Source organism: Cupressus sempervirens, chromosome 6 (assembly GCF_028749045.1).
Source record: "Cupressus sempervirens isolate cs-2001-9-10 chromosome 6, ASM2874904v1, whole genome shotgun sequence".
Classification (NCBI taxonomy): Eukaryota; Viridiplantae; Streptophyta; class Pinopsida; order Cupressales; family Cupressaceae; genus Cupressus; species Cupressus sempervirens.
In genome coordinates, this window is record NC_143123.1 from 69,145,422 (window position 1) to 69,153,224 (window position 7,803).

At 29.0% G+C, this 7,803-nt stretch overlaps 1 pseudogene; it reads right to left on the reverse strand.

Annotated features, from left to right (window-relative positions):
* Window positions 1-658: 658 nt before the first annotated feature.
* On the reverse strand, window positions 659-2,131 carry LOC149551177 (3'-N-debenzoyl-2'-deoxytaxol N-benzoyltransferase pseudogene; annotated as a pseudogene).
* Window positions 2,132-7,803: the final 5,672 nt, after the last annotated feature.

A 7,803-nucleotide genomic window follows, 5' to 3' on the forward strand; every position in this document is an offset into this window, starting at 1 on the left:
ACATAAATCCATTTTATATGCTACAACTAGATAGTTGTAGGAAAATCCATTTAAAGATAAAAGAAGATGATTATAGAAGAAGATGAAACCCTTCACAATAGATTTGATTTTTTAAATAAAAATGGTTGAAGCTACTAAAATAGATTATATTAATAATAAAATTAAAGATACATGCCATATTTTTTTTTTTGAAAAATAAAATGCAACAACCAATATGTCCCAACCACAAAGTGAGAAATTCAAATACATAAACTATCCACTCGATGAACCCCCCAAGCTAGATTTGAAAAAATAATGAAAATACAAAATGGGAAACCCAAAGAAGGATACCAAACCACATAACAGAATTGAAATTAATGATGCCCATGATGTATTGATGAAGAAGAAGAGGCAGTACCCAATGTACCAAATGAAGTCAATGACCCAAAACAAGTACCTCATCCAAAGAAACACAACTAAGAGTGTCCTCAAAATGATATGAGTGATGATCTTCAATAGCACCAAAAGGAGGAGGAAGACCATCTTGAAAAGCTTTTGAGATCCATAGTGGAGGAAGAGGTAGAATACCATTGCTGATGCACTTATTATTGTGAATTAAGAGGGGACAAGTTTCCAGAAAGCTACCCATAGCAACAAAAGTCAAATTTTAATCAACAAGTTACATCATTGAAGTAACCATATATTTGTTGAGAATGGCTTATGCTTCTATTTTAAATAAATGAAATTTTTGTACAGACATATATGTTATCATCTTATATCTACTAAAATTTCCCTTAGGAGAATAGAGGAAGAAAAATGCATTTGACATGTTGATTCCATTCTCATTCCAGTGCACAGGGCATATATTTATTGGGTTTCCATGCTTGAAGTCAATTTCATTTGATCCCAACCACCTCCAGTCAGTCAATAACATATTAGATTGGTTACTATAATGGTCCAATGAAAATTGGTCCATATCAATTGTTGATCGAACATACTCATCAGTTACTGACATCTTTGTTTTCTTTATAATGTTTATTATATATGAAAGTGGTTGGTTTATGATATCATGGACAGTAGCTTCTGCACATGCTGGAACAAATCATTTCCATAGTATCCATTTGGTAGTGGGGGATTAAATGATTCCCTCACATCTAGTGCAAAGAACAACTTTGCACTTTGAGTATGAGAAATTTCAAGTGCTTTTGTCCTTGCTTTCCAAACCAAAGCTGCAACAATTTCAAATGTATTGTAGATGTCCATACATTCATGTATAATTCTTTGTTTCATATATTTTATTATATTGGAGTAAAAAATAAAAGGCATTTGAATTGATTCTTCATATATTGGAAGTTTCAAGGAGTAAGGTGTACTCTCTCTTTTTCCTTCAATCAACTAAAAGTCTTGAACCAATAACCTCCTTGGTTTAAGAAGCTCTGTTTCCCATATTGGTTTAATTAAAGGCTTGACATGCCCCCTAGCCATCTCTCCAAGACTTTTGAGAAATATTGATATTCCTCGTCCATCACATACAATATGATTAAGACTTACTCCTACAAAAAATCCTCCATCTATAAAATGATTTACCTATAACAAAATTGATGAATGGATAGCGAAATATTAGTAAAGATGAATAAATCAAAATTTATGTTAAAACATTTTATTCTAGTTTGAAGCAATATAAAACAATTTACCTATAACAAAATTGATGAGTGGATAACAAAATATTAGTAAAGATGAATAAATCAAATATTATGTTAAAACATTTTATTCTATTTTAAAGCAATGTTGTACCTTAAGAACGATAGGATGGATGTCCTCAATAGCTGTATGGGAAGGAAACTTGAAAATCAGCTGCTTAAATGATTGCTTGATCTGGTCCAAATCTCCAATGACTGACAAGGTGTTATCTACCATGGCTTCCACAAAGAGAACACCTTCTCCCGTGCACTCCAGTTGAAGCTTCCCATCTTCTTTCTTTCTCAATCTTCCAGCCAGAGGATAATAATATACCAATGCCTTTTTCAGGATTTGCTAAGCCGTTTTCACAACCCTCATAAACCAACAATGCATAAATGCTCGTTCTCACTGCTGGCTGGTTATCAAGACTACTCTCCACAATCTTCACATTAAACTCTCCACAATTCTCCATTGTAATGGAAACCAACCTCACCTCTTCTCTTCTCTAAAATGATTCACTAAGGGTCCGTTTGGTTCTTGGAATTTAAAAAACTCGGATTTGTACAAACCTTGGTTTAGCCAAATCAAGGTTTTGTATATCTTCATTCTGATTTTTGAGATTTTCCTGAAACTGTTTGTTTCACTTGGAAGATGCGTGTGAAGACACATTTTTATGCATAAGCTTGGACTTGAAGGCAAATTTCAAAAAATAGTCCAATCTATTGTTTTTACACTCCTTAAAAAACAAAACCAGGTTTTGATTTTCAATTTCTACTTTTTTTAGGAAGTCGGAAAACCTGGTTTTGAGACAAAATTGGAAGTCTTGTATGCTAATTCCATTTTGCAAATTTTGAAACAAATGCACAAATTTTCAAATCCGAATTTTGAAAAAGCCAATTCCTGTCATCTTCCAGGAACCAAACAGACCCTAAGCAAATGGTGATGGTTCCAACGAGGATTTCTCTTTACTTATGTAGACTTGGGATTTCATTTCATTACTTGTCCTCAAACTTCTAAATTGGGTTTCCCACGTTATTACATCATTGTTTGAACGATTGAAACCGCATGTTGCACCATTGTTTAAACTATTCATTCTTCAATTATAGTTGTTTCATATTTTTTTCCCCTCTGATTTAATTGTCACGAAAGGTCTTTCTCACATTAGCTTTCTCAAATTTCCTTACATCATTGTTTATATATTGTTTAAAGTTCCTCAACGCTTCACGACTAATTGTCGCTCAATATTTCTAACATAAGGCAATTAGATTATTACGTCCATATCAATGAGCTTTCTCACGTTTTCCATTAGATATAGTATTTGTTGATATATTTTGAATTCCTTATTAAAATTTAATAGGGTGAACATGGCTTGTTTCCATAAAATGATTTATTTATACATTGTTTACTTCTATAGACTTGGGCTTTCATTTCATTACTTCTCTTCAAATGGTTTTAAACAGTGCATTGACGCTTCTTTCCAGTTATGAAATGTATTGAAGCTTTCTAATTCCAGATCTTTGTGCAGATTGCCTATTTGCTAAAATCCTAGAAAATAAGGAAAACCTTATAAGAAGAGGAAGGGAGAACCTGATTCCAAGCGAATTTTAAGAATTTTAGTCATGATTAATGGAATGCATAGGGCCCTTGCACTATAATAATTTTTAAAAAGATAGAATAATTCTTAATTATCAACTTTAAGACAAGTGTGGGAGGATATCAAAGTTGAAAATGGTAATTAGAAAAGGAGGAAGTGGTAGTAATTGTGGGAGAACACTTAAGAAATGTATAAATCTTTAAAAGTAATAGACCATTTTAAGATAAAGGAAAAAATTCTCCAAAATGTAAGGATAATTTATTAATTTTTTAAGTCTATATTACCTATGTTCTATAGATATTTGTATTCAAGGATTTTCTAACATGTACATGTACAGCTATCTAAGTATTAGGTACTTAGTAGGTATTTAAAATCTTAACGAAGAATCTTCATTAAGATTTTTGATTTCTGATTTTTTTTTTTTGCTTATCAGCTTGCTCTATATCAAGATTAATTCAATATGTAATTAGTTTGAAACTCTGCTATAATATTGATTAATAGTAAATTTTGTCATTTTTCAAATAAAAAGTTTATCATTTGCAATATGTCATTGTTATATGATTTATGATCTTTTTGTTCATGTTTGGAGTTTGCCTTGTTTGTTGTGCATCTAAACATTATTGGTGCCGGTTGGTAGACTATAAGAGGATCCCCTTTATGTTGCAACTGACTCATTACAAATTCACTTCCATAATTAACCATAGCATAGATTTTTATTACATTTATTATTGTTAGATATAGAAAGCATATAAATATAGATGTATAAATATTGAAGATAATGTAATATAGTTAAAAATATAATAGTTTTTTTAATATTATATATATATATATATATATATATATATATATATATATATATATATATATATATATATATATAAAACCAATAACTTAGATTAATGGTAGGAGATTTCTTTAATTTGTTATTTTAAAAACTCAATTTATTTTTATTTGTAAATTTTTCTAATTGACATTTTACAAATATAATTAGAATTTTAATCTTATAGATAAGAGGAATTGAAAAACTAATCAAACAAGAAATATATAATCTTAAAAGTAAGTTAAATTGTGATATTGTTATCACAAACCTAAAAGTTCTTTGATGTCAATTCAAATGAATGTGATTCTCGCATTCTCTGTTATTTATAAAATAATACTTTTCTAAAATCTACTACAATACAAATACTCTACTAAATATACCATTATTTATAATGTCCTTTATACAATAAGGGTACAATGGTCTTCTCCTTTGATGTCTTAACAAAATTTCCCACATCTTAAGGCTACTTGGCTTTGCAAGTTGCTAAGTATAAATATCAATAATTGTAATAATGTTTAAACTAATTACTTGTTCCACCTCTAAAACAAGTTCAAACATTTGGATATGCACTTGGACGCATTGTGTCTCTTGTTATTTTGTTGTAGCAGGATGTGGAGTTGTTACTCTTATTATTGAAAATCACAACATTGGGGAGACTCTAACCCTAACTACAAGATTTGGCTATGAAGATAACTACCAAAGATCTAGAGGCCTAATTTAAAACACAATAACTAGAGAGAATGAGAAAGATAAGAATATTTTTTACTCTAACCAAAAAAGAGTGAGTAAGAAAAGATTTTTTTTTACTCTCACCAAACAATGAAATATATAATAGATGATAGTACATAGGACATCCCTTAGTTAAATAGATCAAGGTGAAAAAATACAAGTGCACAAGATTATGGAAAATGTTGTAATATTATGTTATACTTGAAAATGACACATGTGCACTAAAGCTGAACCAACCTCCAAAGTGGAATGAAGTATGTGCAACACATCCACTAAATGCAAAATAGTGATTAAGTGGTTAAAGTGAAATAAGGGTGGAGTCAACACATAGTGAAATGTGATAACATGAAAATACCACCTAAAGCAAATATGCTCTTAAAAGGTCATATGTGGTACCTAAGTAAAATTAAGTATAACGTGTGTCTATGTCCCAAGAGAATGACGTACTAGGTACAAAACATGAATACATCAACACCACTCTTCGGAAGAATGTCTCCACATGATGCGAAATGAGCCACAACTACTTGGAAATTTAGGTAGCCATGAACAAATTCTATACAAAATCTCACAAACAATAAAAGGATAAAACTAGTAAAGAACTTACCCCTAAAAGAGATATGAAAATACAAAAGAACTCTTAAAGAAGAATAAATTATCTTTTACGAGTATGAAAGTCTAAGGTGCCCATTATTTCATCTTTTTTTAAAAATGCTATGAAGAGATTAATACTTTGTGTGTTTTATAATGCCCTCTAACAATATTCCATACTAATCTTCCCTACAACAATTGAAAGTGAAAATTGCATGCATGTTTCCTTTTATATACTTGTTTTCCACTATAAGAATCATTTCCATCCTTTCTTATATTTATATTGTAACATTTTCACGAAGATACACAAAATATTTAATTAAACTTTTTGTACATCTCAAACAAACTATTGAATTAATATTGCATACCTTGAATATAGTATTTGTTGATATATTCTCAATTCCCTCTTAAAAAATAATAGTTTGAACATGGATTTCTTCCATAAATTTTTTTTTACATACAATGTTTAATTTTCTTTTCACCAACCTATTGGTGTACACCTTGCACCTCCTTTTGCTACAAGTACTAGTTTAGATTCAGTGTTGAAAATGTTTAGCTTTCTCATGTTTTCAACCAAACGTTTAGATCCATTCAATAATTCTTCAATTAATGATTTTTTTCCTAAAATAAGTCCTTTTTTTTTTTTTTTGACACGTGTAAGAGAAGAGTCAATTTTGTTTAAGCACAAAACTATGAGAAAGTCATTGGAGACATATAAACCTACCACTTTTTTAGGTATTATGATGAAGAAAGTTTATAGAGGATGTAGAACCTTTCTATTAAAATTCTAATGATTTGTGGTCCACATCATTTGATGGTGCATGTTGTATAGTAGGCTTAGGACATGAGTTGTCCTTGTTGTGTGTAACAATGAAATATTTAATTTATTTTTTCAAGTTAATCATAATGTGTACCAAGAATATTTTATTTTTTAAAATAATATAATTTACATAAATTATTGTAGCAAAGAAATTGTGAGAAAAGATGACTAATGACTCAGATTATGCTTATAAAATGGTCAACAACATCAATACAAAAGGAGAAGTCATTACAACAAAGAAAACTAACCAATATCATCAAACAATCTTGTATAATATGAGACATTAATATTCATTTTGAATGTTGTTTATGAAAGGAATAATATGTATCAAATTTAAGAGAGATTCAAACTTTTTCATATTACACTTCAAAAATATTTATGCACTAAACAATGATACTTTAAAATGATATACAAATGGTATTCAAGTGATTAATAAATTGCTTAATGAATTTACCATTGCATGTATTAGTGGACAAGAAATATACATCTAATACCATAGTTCTTGAGGCCTCCAAGTTTAATTTGACTATGTTGCCTTCTTAATGCAAACTTAACATTGAGTTATTGATAAGAACTAGTGTGCATGACATTATTCATAATAGATAGATGCTCAGTGACAATTGAAATATCTAAAGACTAATAAACTATGTGGGCTAGGAATTTGATAGCCAAAAGCCAAAAAATTGACTACAAAGATCTATGGTTGGAGAGGTAATGGTATAATTAAGATAGTAGTAGCATAATTTTATGCTAATATTTTTTTAATATAATATTATTAGTTCTGAGAGAGAATTTAAAATTTGACCATTCAATACTAACAATTAAATGAAAATAACCTATTATATCTAAAAGGTAACAAATCATGTGATATCGCATTGATGCATCAAGAAAGCGTGACTTTAACCAAAAATTTAGCATACATCACACTATGAAAGAAAATATTGGGAATTCATATTTTCTTATATAAAGATTATGATTTACCTTTGTTGGGGACAAAATGAACAAATCACATTAATATTTTTTTTAATCCATTTTATTTCCACCACTTGCTTTGATTTTAGTATGAAATTCTCAAAAACCTTAATATTTTATTCAATGGGGAGATGACTAGTTTATACAAGAAGAAGACATAATTATAGTAAGTATGTATTTATACTAAATTCAACCAAATGATTCTAATAACAATAACAATTTAATGTAATAGTTGACTATTTTTCAAACACAATAAAGACTAGTGTGCTTACCTATATCAATTCAAGTACTTAGCTTAAGGGTGTAAGAAAAATGGACCCTAGTATAATATTTATAATTATGTGTTTCTAACATTTGCATATATTATTATCTAAAATGTAGTTATTATTTAAATATGTAGTTGTTAGTATAACATATATTACCAAATACAAAACAATGCCCAATGACAACAAGAGGAAATTATGACAATGCAAATAAATAAAAAGAATGTTAAGTAAAAAATATATATTTGAACATGTGTAAATTGAATTAACATAAGACATCATTTTATACAATTACTATAATTTAGTCTTGAATATTTGAAAGCTAGTTTTGTAAAATATTTCTAACACATACTTAAAT